This window comes from Schistocerca serialis, chromosome 1 (assembly GCF_023864345.2).
Source record: "Schistocerca serialis cubense isolate TAMUIC-IGC-003099 chromosome 1, iqSchSeri2.2, whole genome shotgun sequence".
Taxonomy (NCBI): domain Eukaryota; kingdom Metazoa; phylum Arthropoda; class Insecta; order Orthoptera; family Acrididae; genus Schistocerca; species Schistocerca serialis.
This window is the reverse complement of record NC_064638.1, coordinates 832,145,804-832,162,304: the sequence shown is the minus strand read 5'-3', so window position 1 is coordinate 832,162,304 and position 16,501 is coordinate 832,145,804. Positions and strand designations below refer to the sequence as shown.

General features: G+C 38.5%; 1 protein-coding gene across 2 annotated transcripts in view; it reads right to left on the bottom strand.

Annotated features, from left to right (window-relative positions):
* Nucleotides 1–16,501, bottom strand: part of LOC126484806 (ribonuclease H1) — a 159,336-nt gene that overhangs the window by 15,939 nt on the left and 126,896 nt on the right. Inside the window, exon 7 of one of the 2 annotated variants that reach the window (XR_007587903.1) lies at nt 3,110–3,280. The gene's annotated coding sequence lies outside the window, so the exon portion shown is untranslated. Of the gene's footprint in view, nt 1–2,654; nt 3,281–16,501 lie in introns of those variants that run through there. The other variant, XM_050108406.1, reaches the window with a different exon arrangement.

The window sequence follows — 16,501 nt, the reverse complement described above, 5'->3', positions numbered from 1 at the left end:
TGGTACGAGCATGTGAGGATTGTGGTAGGAAAGGTGAATGGTTGACTTTTATTCATTGGGAGAACTTTAGGAAAGTGTGGTTTATCTGTAAAGCAGACCACTTGTAGGACTCTAGTGTGAATTATTCTTGAATATTACTCGAGTGTTCGGGATCCACACCCAGTCGGATTAAAGGAAGGCATTGAAGAAATTCAAAGGCAGGCTGCTAGATTTGTTATGGGTACGTTCGAACAACATGCAAGTATTACAAAGATGCTTCAGAACTCAAGTAAGATTCGGTGGAGGAAAGCAACGTGATTTTTGAGGAAAACTATTGAGGAAATTTAGAGAACCAGAATTTGAAACTGACTGCAGAACGATTCTACTGCCACCAACACACATTTTGCTGAAGGACCATGAAGATAAGACACCAAAAATTAGGACTTACAGCAAGGCATATAAACAGTCATTTTTTCCTCACTCTAATTGTGAGTGGAACTGGAAAGAAAATGACTAACAGTGGTACAGGCTACCCTCCACCACACTCCATATAGTAGCTTGCAGAGTATGTCTGTAGATGTAGACCACTGATACAACTGAGGAAGGTATTGTAAATTAGCCTCTGTTGGCTGCATTATTGTCCTTGTCTTATTACGCACAGTGCTCCCACATGTTAGCATTGGCAAGGAGGGAGGGTGCGAGAGGAGTACCAAGTGCAGGGGCCAGTTGAATTGGGCATTATTGGTAGTCTAAAGCCATTTGTTATTTTATACCTATTATGTTGTTAATAAAGTAAGTAAAGCTGCACTCAATTGTAAAAATGGTTGGAGCACCACAGTGTTTTATCAGATATAGTATTATTCAAGATAGTAATCCATCACAGTACCCCAACTTCAGAACTGGCTTACTTATCCAGTTATAAGAGGACATGCAGTTTAAATGAGACTGCAAACCACAGCGGAATGTGGAATTCTTCATATGAACAAACCATTGCTAAAAGTGAAAGAAGAGATAAATATCAGAAAAAAAAATCATAGGAGTAGCTCACAAGCACACCTTTCAGTTTGCAGTCTGGCCATTATTCACTGAGCCATCAAGTCATATTTCTGCATAAAGCATTAATTATCATTTATGAAACAGAAAGCTCATTGAGCCACAGGGACAAACACTGGTTATACATGACAATGCTGATAGAGAAAGAAAGCAACAATAAAAAGGTGGTTGTAACCTATGTTATTTGTCAGTTACATGACACTTTGACCAGCATCCGTAGCCAAGGTCACTAATGGATGCATTTGTGGTGGTGCTTGACTATAATATAAGCCAGTTCAATTTCTTGTGTTGGAAAATTTTCACTGCCAGTATTTGACCAGCATGGGGAGGAGGGATAGTGGCATCAAGTTCCTCATCCTCAGTCTTTGTGCCAATGTCCTACCTTAAACTCCAAATTTCTCTGCAGAGTCTCATGGCACTATTGACAGAGTTCTGATTGTCAGATGGTGCTGTTAATCTATTCAAGAGGAGCAGGCTATGTGCTGGCACTGGGATTCACCTTCTCCCCTCCCTTTAGAAATAAAAACACTAATCCAACTCTACACGGTACAAGCACTCACCACAGTCATCCATCTGACACAGATGAACACTTGACACTTCATCACAGGTGAGAGGAGGGCAATCACGCCACCTCTACTAGGACCTTGCATAGCAAGTATATGCAGAATTGCTTCATTTGCCACCCAACACTCATTGTCAGAGTACGGGTCTCTGCTAAGTCACAAATAATAAATAACAAATAATTATTTGTATTAACAGAAACAAATAATCTTTTTATCCATGAACAACTTATTCACCAATATTTTCTTAATTTTCTATCTGTATTTGAATAATCATCTAGATAGGTGTTTACTTTGCCTATCTCTGTTCACAACCAACACAAATATTTCAAATGATCACCATTAGTATGTAAATAAACATTCTAATTCTTCTGCTTGAATTTCATGAAGCCTATTGATAAGGAAATTTACAATCTTACTAACTTGAAGAGACTGGAAGCACTAGTTTATCATCAGTCCTCCAATAGAAGTAACTAAACCAATAAATAAAACAAAATTTACCTTCAACTTTTCGCTAAAAAGGAAAAAAGAAAAAAAATAATTAAAGGACACTATGTAAGTCTACATGCAAGATGAAGCCTAAATTATTTTTCATTATGAGTTGCACACTCACATAGATTCAGTAACAAGTCTGCAACATTCCACTGCAAATAATAAATCAATTCTCAAATAGAATCAATGTGTCACTTTGCTCCCACTAACAAGCTACAAGTCATACGACTTTTCTAAATTGATGTATTGTAGAAACTTACAAGATAAAGTGTCCATGGCTAGATGTCAGAGTAACTGCATTCATGATTTTAAATATCTTCTCTACATTTTTTTCTTCGGGTAACGAGTCACGTATCTCCTGTGTGTGCGTGTTTGCGCGCGGGTGTGTCTGTGTCTGTGTGTGTGTGTGTGTGTGTGTGTGTGTGTGTGTGTGTGTGTGTGATGATGATGTCCCTCTGATATCTTGTGTTTGTTAACATTTCTTCTCTTTCTTCAAACTAAATATTGTGCCCATTTGTTATTACAAAATTTAAACATGCTACATATGCCATTGCTAATTTTTGCACCAAATTCAAAAACATTTGTCATTTATTTTCCATGAATAAATACAACAAAAGGTAAAAAAGTGCCTTGAGTTTTTCAATCTTACAATGCAAAGTAACTGGCCAAAAACCGATGAAAAGTAATTCTCAATACAAATGTTGTGTTTTAGATTCTAAATACAATACAGTCAGTAATTGTAAAACACAGTATCTGACAATGAATAAAATGCTTGTTTAAGTACAATGTGTGTACATACAATCAGTTCCATTACTGATAAATATTAAAATCTATGCCTTTTTCCCTTCACTCACATGTCAGACTCATTCTTCCTCTTACTCACTAACATGACTCTTCAGCATGTCACATTCTGGGCAACAACAACAACAAATGTGAGCCATAGAAAAACAGAAAATGATATAACAGCATATAAAATAAAAATATAAAAATATGTTTATGGCAAAAGACTTATTATTGTTCTCTACCTGTAACTCATCAGTCACATGCTAAAAACCAAAGCACACAGTTCTATGATGATTTCTCATTAACGGCAAATAATTTCATGTTTCCATTTCAAACTGTTATCCATTTTTTCTTCTCACATTGTCATAAAGAAAATGGCTGTAATAAGCAGCTTCCACAATGTAATTCTGTACCTGCAAAAAATGCATACAGTTAGGGTTTTTGATAGGTCTACAGTACTGTATAATGCAAACATTTTACTGGTGATAACAGTTGAGTATCTTAAAATATTCCTTTGTATTATAACTGGTTAATTAAAGACACACAACAAAAATCAGAAATTTATGATTTCTATATGTGATTAAATGTATTTCATCAAACAACAAAGTACTTTTAACAGCTATGTCAGACTCAAATTGAAGTAAACAGTAGTAGACATTCAGCTGTAAATTTTGAATTCTCTATTAAGTTACAGGTTTTGATGTGACATTACACTGTCATCATGCCCCCGAATAAACATATAAACAACAAGATAATCAAGTAGAATAATAATGTTAACTGATGAATGAACAATAGTTTGGGGCAAGTAGATATTGCCAATGCATCATATAATGGGTACATAAGAATCAATTAAGATTATAGGGAGGTTAACAGAAAATCATTGCCAAAATTTATTTAGGCAAAGCTCTCACCAATGTGGATGTAATAATTCGTAATTTATAGCGAACTCCATATAAAATAATTAAAAGTAATAGGGAACAAGTATACAATGTACCTAAGTCATATAAAAGGTACAGAATAACAAGAATCATCACAAATCCGTTGGAAGTTAACAGACAGTTAATGCCAATCTCAAACAATGAATGCCATTTCATTTCTGTAATAATAAAATAATCTGCAACAGTCTGTCAGAGGTAATTGTAATGAATATTGACTGCATAAAAATACCTAAGAAATTTACTAATCAGCCAAAATATCATGACCATCACTTTACTATCGATATACACCTGTCCATGCAATATCAGCATTGTCTGGCAAGGAATGACTGCTAGTCAAACACACACACGGTGCACGCAGTACCAGTGAGCATGTTGTCTGTGTGTAGAATGGGGAAGGCACACAATCTATCCGAGTCTGACTGAGGACAGACTGTGATGGTCCAGAGGCTCAGCACTAGCATTTCGGAATTTGCAGGACATGTCAGGTGTTCTAGGAATATTCTGGTGAGTGTCTTCAACAAGTGGCAAAACCAAGATGAAATCACGTAAAGACACTGTGGGGTTAGGCAGCCACTCCTCTCTACAGATTTCAGATGTCGTATGCTGGGCAGATTGTTGAAACAGGACAGGCAGCAAGCTATGGCAGAACTAACATCAGACTTTAATGCTGGGCAGAGCACAAATGTGTGTGAGCATACAGTACATCGAACACTCCTAATGATGGGCTTCTGCCCATACATGCATGATAACACCATGACATTGGCAACTACGAATGAAATGGGCACGTGACCATCAGCACTAGACATTGGCACAGTGCCAGGGAGTTGCACGGTCTGATTAATCCTGGTATCTTCTTCATCATGCAATGGGAGGGCACGAATCAGTCGTCATCCAGGGGAACAGCTCTTTGGCATCTGTACTGCGAGACAGAGGTCGGCTGGCGGTGGTCCATTATTCTCCGGGGAACATTCATATCGGTATCCATGGGTCTAGTGGAGCTCATGCAAAGCACCATGACGGCTAAGGCATATCATACACTGGTTGCAGACCATGTACACCCCTTCACGACAATCATGTTTCCCTATACTTACTTACTGCTATGGCCACACAAACCACAGACAGTCTTTGGCCTAACCAATCAGCATCCTCCAGTGACCTGGCTCCATGTATTCTTCTTCAGACAGCCCCAGCATACTCATATCCTCTCTGACCTGATCAATCCATCAGAGTCGTGGTCTTCCCCATGGTCTTTTGCCCCCAATATCTTCCTCCACTACCTGCCTGATGATCTGGCCTTCTTGACACATTGTGTGTCCATACCACTTAAATCTTCTTTCTTTGATCACTGCCAGGATGACCATTGACTTGTACAGCTCCTGCAATTCACAGTTCTTTCTTTTCCTCCATTCATCTCCATCCTTCACTGGCGTAAACATCTGTCTGAGAATGTCATTCTCAAATGTCGGGAGTTTTCTTTCCATCTTTTGGGTGATGGTGCAGCTCTCTGCTCCATATAAGACTACATTTTGTATTATTGTCTTGTAGATCCTGGTCTTTAAAGATCTCGATAGTAGTCAGGACTTTAACAGCTTTCCCAGAGCAAACCTTGATCTGTTTCCTGCTCGTATTCATGCGGTAATTTTCTGGTCTATCTTGTTCCTTTCATTGAGTATAGCCCCAAGATATTTAAAGTCTTTTACCATTTCAAAGACTTTGTCCTCCACCTTCACGGATCTGTCATCATTTTCTCTCCTAACTATGAGGTATCTTGTCTTATCCATATTCAACTTCAGGTCTGCTCTCATTGCCTCGTCCATTAACGTTCTTGGCATTTGAACCAAGTCTTGTTCTTTCTCTGCTATTAAAACTACATCATCCACATAGGCCAGGGTGTTGATCCTTCTTCCCAGTTGTATTCCTGTCTCTAGGCTTGCTACCTCTCTCAGGGCTCTCTCCAATACCAGGTTAAACAGAAGAGGGGAGAGGCAGTCTCCATGTCGCACTCCAGTCCTCACCTTGAACTTCGTTGATATGTTTCCATTTACTTTCACCATGCATGTTGTCTCCTGGGTGCATATCTGTCAGTTTTATAAGTTTTCTCAGAACTTGAGCCCTTTTGGGTTCTTGCCATATAGCTTGTCTATTCACACTATAATATGCTCTTTGGAAGTCCACAAAAAGGCAGTGAACTGTTTGTTAGCACTTGCCATATTGTATGTAAATGGTCTACAGTTGACTTTCCTTTTCTGAAACCTGCTTGTTGGAATCCCAGCACTTTCTTGACATGTGGTGTTAGTCACTTCAGTAACAACATGCTCACGATCTTATAAGCTGTGCATAGTAGTGTGATTCCTCTATTGTTGCTACATCTCACTGGGTCTCCTTTCTTTAGTATAGGGCAGATTAAGTGGTATAGTTTCCCTATGGTAGTGGGATTTTTCAGTAAGATAATGCACCTTGTCACAAGGCCAGGAGTTTGATGGAGTGGTTTGAGGAACACAGCGGCGAGTTCCAGTTGATGTACTGTGCTGCCCCCCTCCCCTCCCCTCCCAACTCGCCAGACCTGAACCTTATCGAACACATCTGGGATGTGATTGAATGTTGTGTCTGAGCTCATTGTTCCCTCCCTGCAAATTACGGGAATTTGGTGCCTTTTGTGCAAGAATGTGGTGCCAACTCGCCTCAGCAACATAGCAAGGCTTCACTGCTTCCATACCACAACCCATCACTGCTGTTATCCATGCCAAAGGTGTACATACCAGCTATTTGGTAGGTGATCATAATGTTCTAGCTGATAAGTGTACATAAAAGCTAAATAAGTTAAATCACAAATAAAAGCATAACTAGGTAAAAAGTAAAGTGATTAAAGCAAGTGTAGGCAGGTAGTACCAAATCAAGTTAAAATTGCTTGTTCATCAAGTGACTAATCCATGTGTAGGGAATAACACCACTGCATAACATAAAATAGGAGGGAAGTCAAGTATATGCCATTCTGCATTCCAAACCCCTAGAACTTAATCCAATCGAAGGTCGCGTACCAGAATACCGATCTAAAGATATGGCTTGCCTGTAGTTGATTTGAGCAGCCTATCAGAGTTCATTCTCTAGAATCCTAATGTGACCCAGAGTCCACACAAAGATCATCGAGCATCCACATTGTTCAAAGGCGAAAAGGAAATCATGGGTAGTCAGGAGCAAGTGATGTGTGGGTAACACCAGTCAAGAGCTTGTAAACTGCTGAAAGATTTGCTTAAGGCAAAGGACTCACCAGTGTAGGAATGAATATGCTCAAGAGCATGAGAGACAGCCACCAATTCCACAGTGAAAACACTGTAGCCATCTGGCAAGGATTGGAGCTCATTACATCCTGCATGAATGTAAGCAAAGTCGGCATGACCGCAACCATTGACCTATTAATAAAGACAACCTCCAATGGAGAAGAATTGGCAGCAGAGGGCCTCAGGATTAACCATGTCTTCTGGACCTTGTAATAGGTCAAGACAGAGCTGTGGATGGGAGATGTGCCATGGAGGTTTACGTGAGCAGGCCCGGAGAAGAGGTGGTACAGGGGCTGGATGCAAATGGTGATCGAACCCCAGACCAGGTCCACATCCGTGAAAGGTGGATCTACACGTCTGGAAAGATGAGATGATTGTCTGGGTGCTCCTGGTAAAAGCAGATGCATAACGCATAAGCAATCAACTGTTGTTGGCACAGAACCCACAACAAAGGAACCCCTGCCTCGGCTAGGAGTCTGATCACGGGGCTAGTCAGAAAGCTACCAGTTGCTAGTCATAGGCAACAATGGTGTATCAGATCCAGTATCTGTAATGTTGAAGGCGATGCTGAGCTGCATGTGAGACTCCTGTAATATGGACAGGACTGGACCAATGCTGTGTAGAGCTGTATCAGAGCAGAGCAGGCTGCACCACAGTTGGTGTTGCTGAGGCATCCAAGAGCACTGAGGTGCAACCAACATGTATACTTTAGCTGACAAAGATGGGGAGGCCATGTCGAATGGACATCAAAGACCAGCCCCAAACAATCACAGGAAAACCTGTATGTGTGAATATGTCATAATTTGAACTTCAATAGATTTAACAAGCTATATGATCAGCAGCAGCTAAAAAGAACTTCAGAGATTGTGTTGTATTAACAATTAAAGGAAAACCTGCAACATAGTATGACTAAAACACATGAAATAATGCATACAGCAAGAGTCAAAAGTAATGTGAAAGTAAAAGAAAACTGACAAATATTGCCCTGTAGTAACATGGTAGAAATAAGCCACAAAAGTATGCAGTGCCTAAGTTTAGATTAAAGGAATAGTGATTCCTTATTGAATGAAGGCAAGTAATACATAGAATAAAATAAGGAAAAATACAAAATCAAATAAACAATAATTCGCTTAGAATGTAAGATGTAACAACATATCAACATTCCGCATGATACAGCTATCATGAAATGAAACAAAATGCTAGGAAGTGATGTTGCTGCTTAGGAGAAGAAGAACCAAAAGAATACATGATAACAGATGGGATTACATAATTTATTGACCTACAGTTATGCTGATATGATTATGCTTACAATGGATAGCTGCACCAAATCAGTCTTCAGACTGATGACCATAACAACGTAATTTTTTTGTGGACACTTTAACGAGAAAGTCTTACGGGGGAGTTTGTACAATGGTTGCAGAACATACAACTAGAAGTTAGGCCTGAACTACCATGTTTATGACACTGCCATCCTAAGCGACCAACCACGCGATAGCTGTTAGCAAATGTTTCGTGTGTTCCATTTTGCTCTGGGTTCTGCACTGCTTGTTGTTTCCTTTTTAGTGTCTGAAACAAGTGAAGAGACTAATTTTTACCCACTGTGGGGCTTGAATATGACTCTCACAACACCAGAAGGCATTGGTGATCCCTATAACAATTTGTCATTTCTGTTTTTGAAGCACAGAACAAAGACGTTGACTATCAGCCCTGCAAGAGGGGGGGGGGGCTTCGTTCCTTCACATCACTCTTCTCCCCTCAGGTGTTCTAAACTCTCAATTGTTTGCTCTTGCAACCAACAGCCACATTATAGTGTACGCACTATATTTCAGAATTTTTACAAGAAATTTTAAGATAAAATAATGAGAAGATCATAAAGACAATAATCTCATAGCTCAAAACGCTCTGAAAGCTAAACATACAGGCAAAACTATAAATAAAACTGAATTATTTATTTCTATTCCAATATATGAGAATGAAATTTAAAAAATAATAAGTATGCCAAAACAAAATTTATCACGCCAAAAAGCATCCCTGTGTTTACCTTACCTCATTTTGAAAAACTTCCAGTTTGTATCACAAGCTTTGCTTGAATTTTGAAGGCACTTTGCTTTGTCATATACAGGGTGGCCAGAAACAATCCGTACACCTTTTAAGGGTGTTGCAGTGTAGGCTGTGCTGAGAACTAATTGTTATGAAAAAAATTCGGCACGCTATGCCATTTATGATTTAATTAGCACTGAATTTAGCCAATCAGGCTATTGTGTGTGCAAATGCAGGCAACCTGCCAGCTACTGTGTTCCCAAATGTGTTCTTTGTTTTGTCAGCTGAAACTGTAAAAAAAAAATCATTGGAAACCACTGGACAGTAGTGAGGATCAAACCCGCAGCCAACAGGTCAGCAGTCTGGTGTGCTACCATCTACGCTATGAGAACAACTAACAATAATTATATCAGCTTGTGTAGTGGATGTGGGAAGCAGGAGTGGTGGTGGGGGGGAAAGAATGAGCATATTTTATTGTTAACTTGCTTTAGTTCGTGCATTCAAGCAGTCGTTCTTATAGTGTAGGTGGTACACATGAGACTGCTCAGCCATTGTCTTGGTTTTGATTATTGCTGCTGTCTGATTTTTAAATCAATCTCTCGTTCAGTTTGAGTACACACACACACAAAATATGAAAACAGGCAACGCCATCTCAACAATGGCCTGATTTGCTAACTTCAATGCTACTTAAATAGGAAACAGTTATTTCTCAGCACTGCCTAAGCTGCAACATCCTTATAATGTTTTCATACTGTTTTCAACCACCCTGTACATCCACCTCCAATTTTAAGTTGTGTCTTAATTTGTGTAATAACACAGAAACTTCTCTTCTTATTTAGCTTCAACCTTAAAACAGCTTAAAAATGTTAACAATCTTCTGTGATAAATAATCAGAATATGGAATCATAGCTCTCTTAACACAGTGTGTAGTATTCTTATTTGGTTCATGTTCAGTTGGTTACATATTAATTTACTCATCACATTTTAAGGGTATCCATTTGCTTTGGCTAATTGTTTGATAATATTCAGATCCGTTATGCTAGTGTCTTTACTCTTTGAAATTTTGCTTGTTCTATCAACTAAAAAGCAAAGGGCAGATTGTTTTTGGCAGTTCAGTGACTGCAGTCCACTTATTATTTTCATGTTTGCTAGTATATTCAATTATATCATGCACATTATTAAATTAGTTAACTGTCACCATAATCTTTCATTTCTCCCTGTCTATCAACAGCAGAATATCATTTATGTAGCTCTTGTAGTCAAGATTTTACCAACCGAATGTTGCATATTGGCAAAAATTTTCTTTTATTGCTGACGAGCTACATCTTAAGAACAGGACATGGTTACAAGTGACATGACCACGATTTTTATTACTTTTATATGGTCGCATTCCGCCTTTTTTCCTTGACAGAATGATGACACTGTTGTGGGGATTTTGCACAGATGCATATTCATCAATGCTGTCCAAGCAATGCAGATTGTTGTTTCCAACGATGAAGACATATGCCTTTGAAACAGGCAAAATTTAGTGCTTTTGCAAAGTAAGTGGTTGAGACTACATTTTAGCTTTCAAATGTTTTCAAACATGAAATCTCTTACCAAACAAAGTTTTGCACATTTTAAAGAACTTATCAGGCATATTAAAATAGCGTGAGTTCAGGCTTCAAACCCCTTCCATAGCATTTTGTTAGTAATGCTGTGTTAGCTTTCAGAGATGCTACTTTTACAATGTGGAGTTTTGGACAGCAGAGGAATATAACTGACACTACGAAGTTCCTTTTCTCTGTAGCAGTATGACAGTATAAGGCTACAAGAAGACTCTGATGTCTGCTGACTAGTACATGTAATAATCCATGGGAACATGGTTTTAATGTTACAAAGAACTACTAATGGACTGATCTGATAAATAGGCTGATCTGAAGAAAATGAATACCTATGGGATGTTTTAGATCACTAGGTTCATATGAAACTGTAAAACAGGGGTCTCCAAACATTTCAGTCAAAGGACCACACTATTTCTGCCACTCAGTCCCAAGGTCCAAGAACTAATTATATTCTGTCTTTGATGCCTGATACCCTGGTGGAACTTGTCAGTACAATTCAGAAGTTTTTGTGATGCTTACTGCTACTGCCACTCAAGTTGATACTGAGTGGCACTGCAGGAGTCATCAGGAAGTGAAATGCTTATTGTTTGATCTTGAAGTGTGGTCTAATTTTATTTCATATACTTTGCTACAAATAAAAACCACTTGTAAAGGTCACTGTAATATGCTTTCATGAAACACTGTTACCTCAGTGCATAATTAAATCACAGCAAGTGGTCAGAATGTGGCGCAAGTGCATATGCTGTCAGCACCGCGGGATATCTTCCTAGTGCTTGCCATGTGGCTGTAATAACGGTGACCTCTTTGTTTCCTGCAGTCACCACTGGCAGGGCTAAAGGAAAGCGGAACAGACTATAATTCATCATTCTAACATACTGTAGTGTCGAACTATGAGCAAATTTTCGTTTCAGGACGAGACAGTTATTGAGACACCTACGGCACGGGGAGTGAGGGTATACTGCATTCTGCAATTTCTGTTGGCAGCTGCAGGGAAGTGGCCAGATCATTTTTTTGCTGCAGTGACAGCCAATGCATATGCTGCACTTTATGTATTAATATGACTACTTCCAACATTGCTAAATGTGTAGTAGTGATGTCTTACAGAGAGTACAGAAGTGCAGCAGTACAGCACCATTTTGGGGGTAGCAGAAACAAGTGCTATCTGAAAAGCAAAACATAGTGGGACCAGTGTGCCTACAGTTTCTTAGTGAAGATATAGTGAGTTTAACAGTGAGCATTTAATTTAATTAAAATTGCCTTACACCAGATAAATCTAGTGTAAATCTTTACTCAAACCCTTGCTCTTAATACTATTAATTGGCATCATTTTGATTTGCAGTTACATCGCTTTTTGTGAGGATTTGTGTAAATATGGAAGAGAAATGGAAGGTAGATAGTGAATGTAGAAACTTTAAAGAGCAATAAGGACATTAACATTTCACGATTGAGTGAAGTAATAAGACACTGTGTATAATTTGAAATGAAACCACATCAGTTCTCAAAGAATACAATATGAAATGTCATTATGAGTCTAACCATTCTCAGAGTTATTCCAAATGCCAACAGTTAGAAACAGATGCATCTTTGAAACGTTGTTTGAAATCTCAGCAAATGTTTTTTACATAACTAAATGCTTAAGGCAGAAACTCATGTTAGTTCCGGCGTGGCTCATTTAATAGCAAAACTGGAGAACCTCTTATTGATGGCAAATTAACAAAGGATTGCACGAGTGCAGCAGCTGAAGAAATGTTTCCAGAAACAGCCAGTTTATTTAAAAACACCAAACTGCCAACAAACACTGTGGCTCTAAGGCTAAGCGATATTGTTAAAAATATATTAACTCAACTTTCTGAAAAAACTACACTCAGATCAGTTCTCTTTGGCTCCAGCTGAGTTAACAGATGTTTCAGATACTGCACAGGTGTTGATTTTTATCTGATGGGTAAACAAAACTTGCAAAGTGTATATAGAGCTTCTTGACATTCATAACATTCATGGCACAGCTACAAGAGAAGAATTTTTTTAAGGAGTAGGAAATGCTGTTCAGAAAAATATCTACAATGGAAGAACTTAAGGTATATCACAAATGATGATGGCAAAAGCATGTGTGGAAAAAATAAAGGTCTTGCCACACTCTTGTCAAAGGCAGTAGAAAATGACTGTGGTCAAAAGCATTAATTTTACATGACCTCATTCCTCCACAGTCTTTGTCAGAAAATGCTTGGATATGTAAGAAGTTTTACAGCCAGTCATATCAGCTGTTAATTACGTAACATTGTGTGATTTTAATCATCATCAATTTCATGAATTTATTGAAGAAATTTAGGAAAATGACTTACCACATCATACAGCTTTGCTGTGGAAAAGCCCACACACGATTTTTTGAGCTCTGAACAACAGAATTTTGTTTGAATGAAAGGAATCATCCTCTGCCTAATTTTCAACACAATGAGTGGTTACGGGAATTATCATTTTATATGGATTTAAGTAAACATACAAACAACTTTAAAGATAAATATTTAAATTCATCATTGCTTGCATTTTATATGGGTCTTCCACATACAGCTTTATAATACAGTATTGTAATCTTTTGTTTATAGTACATTACATCCTGTTTTACTAGAAACTTGCTTAAAGATATTTGTTTAAACTTGTGCTTCAAAATCTGTCGAAAAAGAGACTTAGCATGATCATTAATTAAATTCATAACATGTGTAAATACTGCCTTACGGTCATCTTTAATGAATTCGTGTTAGTTAACCACAACAAATCAGATGGTAATTCATAAATATATATTGCAAGAGAAAGGGTTACCATGAACTGGGGAAGGAAACATCGTGCAATAATGTTGCATAAAATTTGCAACATCGTCACAGAAGCCCAAGCAATAGTACAGATGACAACAACTGATGTGCAAGGTACACTGTGATTGGGACAGCTGACTGAATACAGCATTATCGGAGCTTCTGCTTTACAGAGTGATAGTTTACAGAAGAACACATGATTTAGTGTTCATTTATACTGTCCAAAGAGACCGACCCAGGACAGAAGGTTGTTTTTCAAATGAACCACTAAACAGGCTCTTTATGAGAAACATAATTTGTTAAGCATGTCAATTTCTTACATTTTCTTCTACTCATTGTGCAAATCACTCATTATGGCTGTTACTTGATAAGCTAGCAAGGTACATACACGGACAGGAAAACAAAAAATTCCCAGATTTTTTCCTGGATTTCCCAGTTAAAAATATACTTTTTCCCACGTGAAAATAAACTACAGCCCTGGTTACAGTACTTTTTTCTCAGTCAAATGACAGTATACTTTCCACTGGAGCTGTAAAACTTATCAGTCCTTTGAATGGTAAAGGTTTTATACACCGGTGTAGAACTTCCTGGCACTTCAGAAAACGAAGCAGAAAAAATTCATCATGTTACAGAAAGATCTTCAATGTGCAGCAACACTTAATTTTTTGCTGCCTCATCTTCTCCCCCCCCCCCCCCCCCCCCCTCTCTCTCTCTCTCTCTCTCTCTCTCTCTCTCTCTCTCTCTCTCTCTCTCTCTCTCTCTCTCTCTCATAGCCTTCTTTATCCAATCTAAGGCCATCTTTGGGGTCTTCCTCTTTTCTTCTTTCCAAAGGATGGTACAACAACATTTTCTTTGGCCATCAGTCATCTACTATTCACATGATATGCCCATACCATGTGAACTGCTGTTCTTCTGTTCTATCTGTGACACTTTCTTGGGTCTGGATCATTTCCCTAATCACTGTATTTCTTACATGCTCTTGCTGAGATACTCTGCATGATCGTTTGAGATAGTCGATTTCTAAAACTCTCAATCTGTTCCCTCCCCTCCCCCCCCCCCTCCTCCTCCCCAGTATGCTCCCAGCACTAATGTCCACAGGTCGTTATAGGCTCTACAATACTTCTATAGAGCATCATATATACTTTCCAACTATCTTAGAAGATCGTAACAGAGGATTTGGGTTCTGGATTGCTGTTTTCCCATGGGCTACTCCTTGCTTTATTTCCCAATTACTTTTTCCATCTTCAGATAACACGCTACCCTAATATTTAAATTTTTTACGTGCCCTGATGTGCTGGCCCTCTACTTGTAACCTCCACGTGACACAGTACTCGTTAAAGCTTGTACTATGGTAGGTGAGCGGGGTTCACCTTATGAGAAAGGATTTTTGTATAGATATTGACCGCGTGTACCTGAATGGTGGCAAATCAGACTTACACCCACTCTGTAATAACAATGATCCGTCAAGCAAGTTCGAAATGCAATTACATGTCAGGATGGACCAAAAGCAACACTGAAGATGATACCAATTTGATAATAATATGGTCGCCAGCGTAATTAGGCATTAACTGAGTTTCTTCCCTGTACAAGTTGGTAGATATTCATGCAAAACAACAAGTAGTAACACTGCATAATATAGTAGAATTTTAGAACCAGAAAATCTATTGAACTGATAGTTTCACGTTCTGTACTGATATGGAAGAACCATGAACACACAACACTATACTATAATGTATACTACAAAACTTTATACTGTCTATCAATCCGGCTAAAATCGGGCATAGGTTACCCTAGAAATATCACTTTCGTGCCACACACAAAATGTCAACTTTGATAAAGATAAAACACTGAAAAATTTTGACTTTTATATTGACTCTAACTTCTGCTGATCAAACCAATTTAGAACACTTCAGAATTCAAATGAATAAAGGGGGGGGGGGGGGACCCTGAAACTGTTATGATCGCTGTATTAAAAAAATGATTACTGAATTTATTATGCGTTCAAGATTTCCAGTATATAAGTTACTACTCTTTTCATCTTATTTACTGCTCATTTAAATACCTTTATATCTGTCTCGAAATAATTAAACTCATTACTATATCAATATTAAAGTTATCTTTCAACTTTGTTACACCTTCGTTATTCATTTACTGGTTCATTAACAAAACATTGCTTTAAACACCATTCTAACATAGCTAGTTCTGCAAATAGTTATTATTAACACAAATTTTAATTTTCATTTTGGGACACTCGGATTGCACAACATTTGGAAAGGACCCTGTCTAGGTTAGTTGTGAGGATAATTAAATGATGGGAAAGTTCTGGTAAAATTTAGGTTATTATTGCTCAGTTCACTCTCTGATCCATACGAATACAGTACTAAAAGTTTCAACCTGCTTGTATCGATGCGGCGATTGGCGGGCGGCGAGATGACGAGGCACAGAGCACACATACAACCACAGCTATGGCTCTTGATTTATCAGCACTATAATTATTCTTAGCGTCGCAATACTTTTCCATTTAGTGCCTATGGAATTTTGCTGTGCAGTGTGGGCGTTGGAACAGCATACCCGAGGCTCAGTGAAGCTATGTCTTCCAGGAGAGCCTCCTCACTCCAGAAGGTGTTGCTCAAACCAATGCCAAACTCCAACTACTACTGCTGCTGAGCCCGTTGTGCCGTGCAGTGCCCGTGCGCATTTTCCCGCGCTCGCCTGCCATCCACCTTTTACCGCTCCCTGACAGACCGGGTATTCACCCGAGGTTTTGCATTCTACATATCCTAACACATTGCCTACGTATGGACCAGACGCACAGTTACAATTTTAAACATCTTACAACAGTTCCAAAATTTGTTACATTTCAGTTCTATCACAATATCGCTTGACATTTGACACAAACATTAATATTCACATTGAAACTTGTTTACAGTTTTCTTAACACAATGGCATGAAACAAAAAAAAAATGAAAT